This window comes from Dasypus novemcinctus, chromosome 27, assembly GCF_030445035.2.
Source record: "Dasypus novemcinctus isolate mDasNov1 chromosome 27, mDasNov1.1.hap2, whole genome shotgun sequence".
Lineage (NCBI taxonomy): Eukaryota > Metazoa > Chordata > Mammalia > Cingulata > Dasypodidae > Dasypus > Dasypus novemcinctus.
This window is the reverse complement of record NC_080699.1, coordinates 25,272,628-25,284,673: the sequence shown is the minus strand read 5'-3', so window position 1 is coordinate 25,284,673 and position 12,046 is coordinate 25,272,628.

The window sequence follows — 12,046 nt, the reverse complement described above, 5'->3', positions numbered from 1 at the left end:
TGCTTGGCCCGTGTGCAGTGCTGATGCGCGCAAGGAGTGCCGTGCCATACAGGGGTGTCCCCTGCGTAGGGGAGCCCCATGCGCAAGAAGTGCACCCTGTAATGAGAGCCGCCCAGTGCAAAAAAAGTGCAACCTGCCCAGGAATGGCGCCACACACACGGAGAGCTGACACAGCAAAATGACGCAACAAAAAGAAACACGGATTCCCGGTGCCACTGATAAGGATTGAAGCAGTTACAGAAGAACACACAGCGAACGGACACAGAGAACAGACAACTTGGGGGGAGGGGAAAGGGGAAAGAAATAATAAATAAATCTTAAAAAAAAAAAAAGATTTGATTTGTGATCTAATATGTGGTCGAACCTAAAAGATGTTCCAAGTGAAGAATGTGTATTCTGCTATTGTTAGGTGGAGTGTTCCATATATGTCCATTAGGTCCCTTGGTTAATAGTGTTCAAGTTCTCTTTTTCCTTACTGATCTTCTGTTTATGTGTTCTATCCATGACTGAAAGTGGCATATTGAAGTCTCTGACTATTACTGTAGAACTATCTATTTCTCCCTTCAGTTTTGTCAATGTCTGCTTCATATTTTGGGGGCTTCATTGTGAAGTGCATATATGTTTATAATCATTATATCTTCTTGCTGGACCAAAGCTTTTATCTATATATAATATCCTTTGTTTCTTGAAATCCTTTTTAAATTTAAAGTCTATTGTTTATTTTATCTTTTCATTTATTTTTCTCTCCTTCTCCCTCCACCCCCTTGTTGTCTGCTCTCTTGTGTCCATTTGCTGTGCATTCTTCTGTGTCTGCTTACATTCTTGGTGGCACCAGGAATCTGTGCCTCTTTTTGTTGCATCATCTTTCTGAGTCAGCTCTCCATGCATGTGGTGCCACTCCTGAGCAGGCTGCGCTTTCCTCACATGGGGTGGCTCTCCTTGCGGGGCACACTCCTTGCATGTGGGGCTCCCCTACATGGGGGCATCCCTGTGTGGCATGGCACTCCTTGCATGAGGTAGCACCACACACGGGCCAGCTCACCACATGGGCCAGGAGGTCCTGGGTTCAAACCCTCGACCTCCTATACAGTAGGCAATGCTCTATCAGTTGAGTCACATCCACTTCCCTAAAGTCTGTTTTTTCTGACAATAATATATAGCCACTCTAGCACTCATATGATTACTGTTTGCATTACTTTTTTTCACCATTTAACTTACAATCTCTCTCTTTGTACCTAAAGTGTCTTGTAGACAGCAAATAGATGGATAATGTTTTTTCACCCAATCTGCCCATCTTTGCCTTTTAATCAGAAAATTTAATCCATTGACATTTAAAGTAATAACTGAGAAGGATTTACTTCTGACTTTTCATTGTTTTCTGTATGTATGTCTTTTGTTTCTATGTTCTTCAATTACTCCATTACTGCCTTTTTTCTTGCACTTAGGTTTTTATTTATTTTTGTAATATACATTCTGATTCCCTTCTTTCCTTTTCTCTGTATCTTTTAGTTATTTTCTTTGTGGCTACCTTTGTAATTAACATTGTAAACCATAACAACCTAGTTCAATGAGTACCACCCTAGTCTCAGTAGTATACAAACTCTCTACTCCTATATATCTCCCTCCCTCCCTTTTTATATTTTTTTAACAAATCAATTTTTTAAAAGATTTTTTAAAATTTTATTTCTCTCCCTTTTCCCCTCTCCAGTTATCTACTCTCCGAGTCCATTTGCTGTGTGTTCTTCTGTGACTGCTTCTATCCATATCAGCAGCACCAGGAATCTATGTTTCTTTTTGTTGAGTCATCTTGTTGTGTCAGCTCTCCGTGTGTGCGGCACCATTCCTGGGCAGGCTGAATTTTCTTTCGCACTGGGCGGCTCTCCTTACAGGGCTCACTCCTTGCATGTGGGGCTCCCCTACGCAGGGGACACCCCTGCGTGGCAGGGCACTCTTTGCACGCATCAGCACTGCACATGGGCCAGTTCCACACGGGTCAAGGAGGCCCAGGGTTTGAACCACGGGCCTCCCATGTGGTAGGCGGACGCCCTATCCATTGGGCCAAGTCCGCTTCCACAAATCAATTTTATTGATACATATTAGTAAAGCATACAATTCATGCAAAGTGTACAATCAATGGTATTTGGTATAATCACATACTTGTGCACTCATCACTTCAATCATTATTAAAGAATTTTCATTATTTCAATAATAATAATAATAAACAAAAAACAGACTAACAAATAAGAAAATTCTTCAATCTTTCTGTTTCCCTCTGCTGTACATAGCTGCTATTTGTGGCTATTCTTGCTTATTTAATTTATTTATTTAGCAGTTTTATTGAGATATATTCATATACCTTATGATCTATCTAAAGTGTATACTCAGGGAAGTGAATCTGGCTCAACTGATAGAGTGTCCGCCCACCATATAGGAGGTCCAGGGTTCAAACCCAGGGCCTCATGGCCTGTGTGGCAAGCTGGCCCACGTGCAGTGCTGATGTGCACAAGGAGTGCTGTGCCCATACAGGGGTGTACCCCAGTTAGGACAGTCCCACAAGCAAGGAGTGCACCCCTCAAGGAGAGCTGCCCTGCACAAAAAAAGTGCAGCCCACCCAGGAGTGGCACCACATACACAGAGAGCTGACACAGCTAGATGACGCAACAAAAAGAGACATAGATTCCTAGTGCCACTGACAAGAATGCAAGCAGACACAGAAGAACACACGGTGAATGGACACAGAGGGCAGACAATGGGGGGGAGGGGAGAAAAATAAAAATAAATCTTTTAAACAAAGTGTATGATCAATAACTTGTAGTATAATCACAATATTGCGCATTCATCATCACAAAAAATTTTAGAATTTCATTACTCCAAAAAGAAAAACTCCATATCCTTTAGCATGCCTTCCCTAGCCCTACCTAAGCACTAATCAAATTTCATCTTTTTCTTTTTAAGATTTTATTTATTTATTTCTCCCCAACTCCTCATTGTTTGCATTTGCTGTGTCTGTTTGTTGTGTGCTGGTCTTCTTTTTAGGAAGCACTGAAAACCAAACCCAGGACCTCCCATTTGGGAAGGAGGCACCTAATTGCTTGAGCCATCTCCACTTCCTACTTTTTTGGGTCTCTCATTGTTTTCCTCCTCATGTATTTTGTGTTAGCTTGCCATGCCTGCCCATTGTATCAGCTTGCTGTCTTGCTCATCTTCTTTACGAGACACTGGGAACCAATTCCAGGACCTCTTATGTGGTAGGTGGGAGCTCAGTCACTTGAGCCACATCCACTTCCCAAATTTTATCTTTAAAAATTGATTTATATTTACATTTTATACAAATGGAATCATACAATATACTGTATATTTAGTTCATAGTAACTCAGTCATACAGTATTTGTCCTTTTGTGTCTGGCCTGCTTCATTCAACAAAATGGCCAGTTTCATCCATGTTGTCATATACTTTATGACTTCAGTTCTTCTTACCACTGCATAACACTCCATTTTGTGAATATACCACAGTTTGTTTATCCAGTCATTGGTTGATGGACACCTGGGTTGTTTCCAACTTTGGCAATCATGAATAACGCTGCTATGAACAATGGTGTGCAGATGTCTGTTTGTGTCACTGTTCTCAGTTCTTCTGGGTATTGTAGTGGTATTGGTATTGCAGGGTCATGTGGCAAATCTATATTCAACTTCTTTAGGAACTGCCAAACAGTCCTTTACAGTGGCTGTACCTTTCTTCATTCCCACCAATAGTGAATAACTGTTCCTATCTCTCCACATCTTCTCCAACACTTGTAGTTCTCTGTCTTTCTAATAGTGGCCATTCTGAGTATGAAATGATATCTCATTGTAGTTTTGATTTGCATTTCCCTAATCATGAATGATGTTGAACATTTTTTTCATGTGTTTTTTTGCCATTTGTATTTCTTCTTTGGACAAACATCTGTTCAAATCTTTTGCCCAGGTGGCGGACTTGGCCCAGTAGTTAGGGCGTCCGTCTACAACATGGGAGGTCCGCGGTTCAAACCCTGGGCCTCCTTGACCTGTGTGCAGCTGGCCCATGTGCAGTGCTGATGTGCGCAAGGAGTGCCTGCCATGCAGGGGTGTCTCCCGTGTAGGGGAGCCCCACACGCAAGGAGTGCACCCCATAAGGAGAGCCACCCAGTGCAAAAGAAAGTGCAGCCTGCCTAAGAATGTCTCTACCCACACGGAGAACTGACACAACAAGATGACTCAACTAAAAGAAACACAGATTCCTGTGCCGCTGACAACAACAGAAGCAGACAAAGACGACGCAGCAAATAGACACAGAGAACAGACAACCGGGGTGGGGGGGCGGAGAGAAATAAATAAATCTTTTTTTTTTTTAATCTTTTGCCCATTTTTAAATCAGGTCGTTTGTCTTTTTACTGTTGACTTGTAACATCTCTTTATATATCATGGATATTAAACCCTTATTGGACATGTGATTTCCAAATATTTTCTCCCATTGTCTTTTCACCCTTTTACCAAAGTCCTGTAAGGTGCAGAAGTATTTAATTTTGAGGAGGTCCCATTTATCTATTTTTTTTCTTTTGTTGTGCATGGTTTGGGTGTAAGGTCCAAGAAACCACCACCTACCACAAGTTCTTGAATATGTTTCCATATATTTTCTTCTAGTAGTTTTATGGTCCTTGCTTTTATATTTAGGTCTTTGATCCATTTTGAGTTGATTCTTGTATAGGGAGCAAGATAGGGGTACTCTTTCAATCTTTTGGTTATAGAAATCCAGTTCTCCCAGCACCGTTTGTTGAAGAGACTGTTTTGTCCTGTTAACATGGACTTGATAGGCCTGTCAAATACCAGTTGACCATAGAAGTGAGGCTTTATTTCTGGACTCTTAATTCTATTCCACTGATTGATGTGTCTATCTTTATGCCAGTACCATTCTGTTTTGACCACTGTAGCTTTGTAGTATGTTTCAAGGTCAGGCAGTAAAATTCCTCCCATGTCGCTCTTCTTTTTTAAAATGATTTTAGCTATTTGGGTGCACTTTCCTTTCCAAATGAATTTGGTAATTACCTTTTCTATTTCTGTAAAGTAGGCTGTTGGAATTTTGATCAGTATTGCATTGAATCTACAAATTAGTTTGGGAAGGATTGACATCTTCATGATATTTAGTCTCCCAATCCATGAACACAGAATGTCTATTTGTTTAGGTCTTTACTGATTTCTTTTAAAATGGTTTTATAGTTTTTGGTACAAAAGTCTTATACTTCTTTTGTTAAATTGATTCCTAGGTATTTGAGCCTTTTTGTTGGTATTGTAAATGGGATTTTCCCTCTGATTTCCACCTCATATTGCTCAACACTAGTGTACAAAAACATTACTGATTTTTGCATGTTGATCTTGTATCCTGCCACTTTGCTGAATTTATTTATTAGCTTAGGTAACTTTATCATAAACATTTCAGAATTTTCTGTACTACAGGATCATGCCATCCACAAATAGAGTTTTATGTCTTCTTTTCCTACTTGGATGCCTTTATTTATTTAATTTATTTAGGTTGGTTTGTTGTTTTTTTGTTTTCTTTTTGGATGCCTCTAATTCTTTTTTCTTGTCTAATTGCTCTAAATAGAACATCTCCCTTTTATATTGTTATTGTCTCAGATTACATCTTTATATACTGTATGACCATTAATATAGATTAAAAAAAATTATGGGAAGCGGCTGTGGCTCAATCAGTTGGGCTCCCATCTACCATATGGGAGGCCCTGGGTTTGCATCTTGGGGCCTCCTTGTGAAGACAGGCTTGTTCGCAAGCTGTGGAGAGCTGCTGGCCCGGGCATCACAGAGTGCCGCTGGCCCACAAGTGCCATGGAGTGCCAGCTCAGCAAGGTGATGCAACAAAAAGGGAGACAAGCGAAAAACACAGAAGAGTGCACAGAGAATGGACACAGAGAGCAGACAGCAAGCAAAAAGCCATGGGGAGGGATTAAAAAAAAAAAGACATTGACCTAAGGAACAACTCTTTAAAAAAAAATTATACATTTGCCTGCTAAACCACTGTATGTCTGCCAAAGGGGTGCTGATGCAAAGTACCAGAAATCTGTTGGCTTTTATAAAGGGTATTTATTTGGGGTAAAAGCTTCCAGGTACAAGGCCCTAAAGAGTCCAACTCAAGGGTGCTTTCTCACCAAAGTCAGCTGCCACATGTTGAAGCAAGATGGTGGCTTACCTCTGCCTGGTCGCTCTTCCTGAGCTTTAGCTGTTTGAGCCTTCTCAAACAGACAAAATTCTCTCCTCTGGCATCTATGGGGCTCTCTCTCTTCCTGTGTGTCTGCTTGAGTGAGTGTTTATATTGGCCCACCAAGGAGGCAGGGACTCAATCTTAATCACACCCTACTGATATGGTCAAATCAAAAGCTCTAAATTGATTTTATCAAGTAAAGATAAATCCTTTGAATTTAACACAATATTCTATTCCAATGAATTCAGTCTCCACTCAATAGCTTATTTCCCTGTCGACATATTCTGGACTCCGAGTGGCTCCATTTTAAAATGTCCCTTTTTTGACCACACTTCTCAGGGTGCCCTCTACTTCTCAGCAGCCTCAATGGAAGCATCAGTGCTCTGATTCCAATTACCTTCCAGTCTCCCAGCACCCCCCCCCCCCCCCCGGTCCAGTTGGACCCAGCCTGGACCTCCTGGTACCTCATTTCGCACACACCCTCTCCAGCTGCTGCAATTACCTTGCTCCTTGGCTTTTTGCAGACCACATCCTGGCTGTCAAGCCATGGCTGTGGATCAACCCAGCGGTCTGTTTTCTGCTTTTGCTTCAAGGCTGCTAGCACCTGCTACAAAAAAATGCATGGTTGTGTTGAATTTGCGACTGCCCAGTCATGGTCTTCAAATGCACATGCTCTGACTTACTAATGGCATTTCTAAAACTTGACAGTTTTTATAAACCCTCTTAGTCCAACAGAGTATACCTTGATAACCTTAATCCTTATATTAGCAAGGAAAGAGACCACACTTCATACTTTATACAAACTAAATCCTCCTCCAATCCCATACTTCCTCCCTCCTTCTAGCTCAAAGGAAGGACTACCTCCATTCCTTTCCAGTTTTACTTTCTTGACCTGCATATATCTTCCCCTCCTAAAATTTAGGGGTCTAATACCCCATCCCCTCTATTTTCAAAACCTTCTCCCTCAAAGGCTTCTTCCCCACAGACAACAATTATACTGTGGTCTCCAATTATGGCCAGTTGATTTTCAACAATGGTGCCAAGTACACTCAAGATGTGGGGGGGAGAATGGTTTCTTCAAGAAACAGTGTTGGGAAAACTGTAAGTCCACATACAAAAGTTGGACCCTTATCTCACACTATATTCAAAAATTAATTCAAAATGGTCATTGGACCTAAATATAAGAGCTAAAACAATAAAACTCATAGAAGAAAACATAGCAGAAAATCTTACTGAGATTGGATCTGGCAATAGATTCTTAGATATGATACCAAAAGCACAAGCAGCAAAAGAAAAATACATAAATTGGACTTCACCAAAATTAGAAACTGTTGTGCATCAAAGGACATTATCAAGAAAGTGAAGGGAAACGGACTTTGGCCCAGTGGTTAGGGCGTCCGTCTACCATATGGGAGGTCCGCGGTTCAAACCCCGGGCCTCCTTGACCCGTGTGGAGCTGGCCATGTGCAGCGCTGATGCGCGCAAGGAGTGCCGTGCCATGCCAGGGTGTCCCCCGCGTGGGGGAGCCCCACGCGCAAGGAGTGCGCCCGTGAGGAAAAAGCCGCCCAGCGTGAAAAGAAAGTGCAGCCTGCCCAGGAATGGCGCCGCCCACACTTCCCTGTGCCGCTGACAACAACAGAAACGGACAAAGAAACAAGACGCAGCAAATAGACACCAAGAACAGACAACCAGGAGAGGGGGGGAAATTAAATAAAATAAATAAATCTTTAAAAAAAAAAAAAAAAGAAAGTGAAAAGACAACCTACAGAACGGGAGAAAATCGTTGCAAATCATATTTTCTGATAAGGTTTTAATATCCAGAATATATGAAGAACTCCTACAAGTCAACAACAAAAAGATAAACAACCCAATTAAAATGTAAGTAAAAGACTTGGATAGATAATTTGTCAAAGAAAATACACAAACGGCCAAAAAGTACATGAAAAGATGCTAAATATCATTAACAATTAGAGAAATGCAAATTAAAATTATGAGAAACCATCTCATACCCCTTAAGACAGCTTTTTTTTTTAAAGTGATGATGTGGAGAAATTGTTGAAATACTTGTGCATTGCTGATGGGAATGTTAAATGGTGCAGACAGTGTAGAAACTAGTTTGGTGGTTCCTCAAAAAATTAAGCATAGAATTACCATATGTCTTGGCAATTCCACTCCTAGATATATACCCCAAATAATTGAAAACAGGTATACAGATACTTGTATACCAATATTCATAAGCAGCATTATTCACAATATCCAAAAGGTAGAAATAACCCAAGTGTCTATCGACAGATGGATAAACAAAATGCAGTCTATCCATATAACGGAATATTATTCAGCCATAAAAAGAATGAAGTTCTGATACAACATGATTGAACCTTGAAAATATGCTGAGTGAAATAAGTTACACACAAAAGGGCAAATATAATATGATTCAACTTACATGAATACCTAGAATAGGCAAATTCATAGGAAATTAGAAGTTACCAGAGGACGGGGGAGGGAAGAATGAGGAGTTAGTGCTTAATGGGTACTGAGTTCCTATTTGGGGTAATGAAAGAGTTTTTGGTAATGAATGGTGGTGATGGTAGCACAACATTATGAATGTAATCAGTGCCACTGAATTGTACACTTAAAATGGTTACAATGGAAATTTTTATGCTGCATACATTACCACAATAAAAATTTTTAAAACATTAACACTCTGGTCTCTTCCTCTTAGGAAATTAAACTAAAGCTCCATGAAGACAGGGCTATCCCTATTCTTTTCGCAGTTTCATTGACCTGCTTGTCCTCCATATTCTTTCCCTAGCCAAGAAATCCAAGCCATTTAGCATGGTATGAGAAAGTGTTCACAATCTCCCCCAACCTTCCCTCCCAACCTTAACTTCCTCCACTACTGGACATGAAATGGGTACATGCCTCTTTCCCAAAGTGCACCATGGGAATCCATGGAAAATCCATTCATTCATTCAATATTCATTTAGAAACTATTATTCACTAGGCCATAATCTTAGAAAAATGACGTTATTCCCCATGACCATTCCTCTCTTATACACACACAGCTCTTTTGTGCTCCTCTATGAGGCTGTGAACCTGCCGAGGTAAGAGAAAAGCATTAGTTTCCACGTATCATTGTCACCTACCTTCTTTCCTGACCCCCACTCACTGTAAGGAGGAGTAAGACCATGATGCTGGGACAGAGCTGACTCTAGATGAGACCAGAGGGCAGCCAAATTAGTATTAGCACACTCCTCCCTCCAGGAGTCTCTCTGATCCCACCCCCAGCCTCTAGTACCCTTCCATAGGCCTGAGTGCCTAGACTCAAGAGGAACAATTGGAACCCTCACTCCCAGTCGAGTCCTTTCTAGTCCATGCATGCTGAACCCAGGATCCCAAATCACCTCTTTTCCTAGAGAACTGGGATCGCAACACAATAGCAGGCTAGAATCACATCTGCCGCCCCTATGGTCCAGGTGAAGCAATGAGGCTTGGTGTGGGCGACACTGTTAAGACTGGTAGGGTAGTCAGCCATAGAGTGTTGGCCTGATGGTGGAGGCACTGCTCAGCTGAGCACTGAATGGAGACAGGAATGGTGCTGCATTGAGGCAGCCCAAGTCAAGGTTTACACCCCTGCAAAACAGGCAGCACAAATCCAAGAAAAAAATTGGGGATCAGAATTAGATGGTGTGTGCAGTTTTTGAAAGTATCAATGTAAGCGTGTTGAACTTCCTTCTATAATATATACTTCATGGTTGGATATTTTCATTTTGAATCACACATGGAGAAAGGGATACCAGTCTTTTCAGGGCTTCGGGCCTTTAAGATCTCCTAACCAAGGCTAGGAGGTTAGGTTAGGAGGAAGGTCTCTAATGACTTGCTTTGGGGTCTGCCTTTGGCCCTGTTTTAGTTAACCTTTAAGTCTGCAACTTGGAGAGTATCAAGCCGAACAAGACAAAATTAACAGAGACGAACACAAGGGCTCAGATCCAAGGTGACAATTGTTCACATATTAAGTGAAGGAGCCTCGTTTGGGCAAGAGCAAAACATCTATTAAGACTTCGGGGTTCTGGAGGGCAGCGGCTTCATAATAAACCCATAGCAATGAGTTGCCACCAAAAACAGGCCCAGGGGAATAGGGAAGGGGTGGGAAGGGGACCCTAAACTACATGACAAGAGGAGGCAGAGAAGACACTGGGCAGGACCTTGTACATGGGATGCAGTCCCTCAACCACTTGAGCTTATCTGCTCCCCAGACGCAGGGCCTGCTTTTGCTGTATGAGAGCCTGTGTGGGGCAAGTGGGACTATACTGGCCTAGAAGAGGGACAGGGAACAAGTAGCAAAATCTGTGCAGGATCCCGAGGGAGAGAGCCTGGAAATGCAGTGGTTCTGCCTGAGCAAAATTTTCAGTTCATGTTTCCTCTCTGCACATTGCCATCTCTCAAAGGGGCTCTCATAAAGACAAAATAAACATGCACGACATGGCCTTAAAGCCCTCACCTCATGCCTGAAATCCTGGAGGCTGCCCACTTGCTTCTGCTTGCACTCTCTCCCATAGTCCCCATTATGAGCAGAATCACCATTCTAACACAGATTAGAACTTTGCATGGCTCAGTTGTGTGGTCCTGCCTTCCTTTTCAGTCTCCTCTCTCTCCACAGCCTGCTGCCCTCTGTGCTGCAGATCCAAAAGTAACCTCTCCAGATTTGTTCACAGAACTAGCTTCCTCTGCCTTTTGGAGACAGGGTAAACACCTTCTCCTTTCAAATGTCAGCTCTAGTCACTTCCTTAATGAAGCTTTTCCTGAGAGACTATTTCCCAGGAAAGAAGTTTACTCCTTTTTCGAGCCTCCTAAACGTATCCTTCACAGCTTCTATCACTACTTAGGTCTTCCCTCCTCTCTATACTGCAAGTCTCTCCACGGCAGGTCACGGGCTTTATTTGTTTTTGTGTTCTTAGCACCAGTTGCAGTGCCTGGACTGTAAGAGGAATTCAGAAATGACAAATGGAATTAATGAATTTTTCTTTCCTCTTTCTGCAATGAACACACACTGTTTTGGTAATAAGACTTAAATTAGGTACTTTAAAAAAGGCCCAGAGGGGGAGATGATGCAGTTCGAGTGGTTGAGTACCTGCTTCTCATGTCCAGGGTCCCAGGTTCAAACCCTGGTACCTTCTAAAAAGAAAAAAAGAAAAGAAAAGAAAAAAGAAACTCAATTCTCATCGGGGAGTGGATATAGCTCACTGGTTGAGCACCTGCTTCCCATGTACAAGGTCCTGGGTTCAATCTCCAGTACCTCCTAAAAAAACCAAAAGCCAACAGAAATTCTTTTGTAGCAGCTCCCAACCCAACTGAGATCCCGAGTTCCTTGACCCCCACCCCCAGACCGGCAGAGACTCTAAGAATGGAAAGAATGCAGTTTGCTGAGAATTTGCTGGACAGAACAGAAGAGCATGGTTCTTATATTTTTGAAGGCTCACTCTATTTGATTCAATGAAAAATAGACCCATTCCCTAGGAAGACAGGACACTCAGACACACAATTTTCTAACATGGACCCTGGACTCCCTGAGTATTTGCCATTCCCTAAGCTTTTCCCAGTCCTGCAACCCCATAGGTAAAGAACCCCTACCCTAGAGACACTGAGTTCTAACCACGATCCTGTCCCCTACTTTGAGACTCAGGGGTGTGGCCATGGTCAGCTGCTCTCTCCCCTTGACTAACCCCCACTCTTGCCTATTCTACAGTACTGCTATCTCCTACTCTTGGCCAAGTGCCCGCACCTCCACGGAGATGGCAGACGTTCTGAGAAGAAATG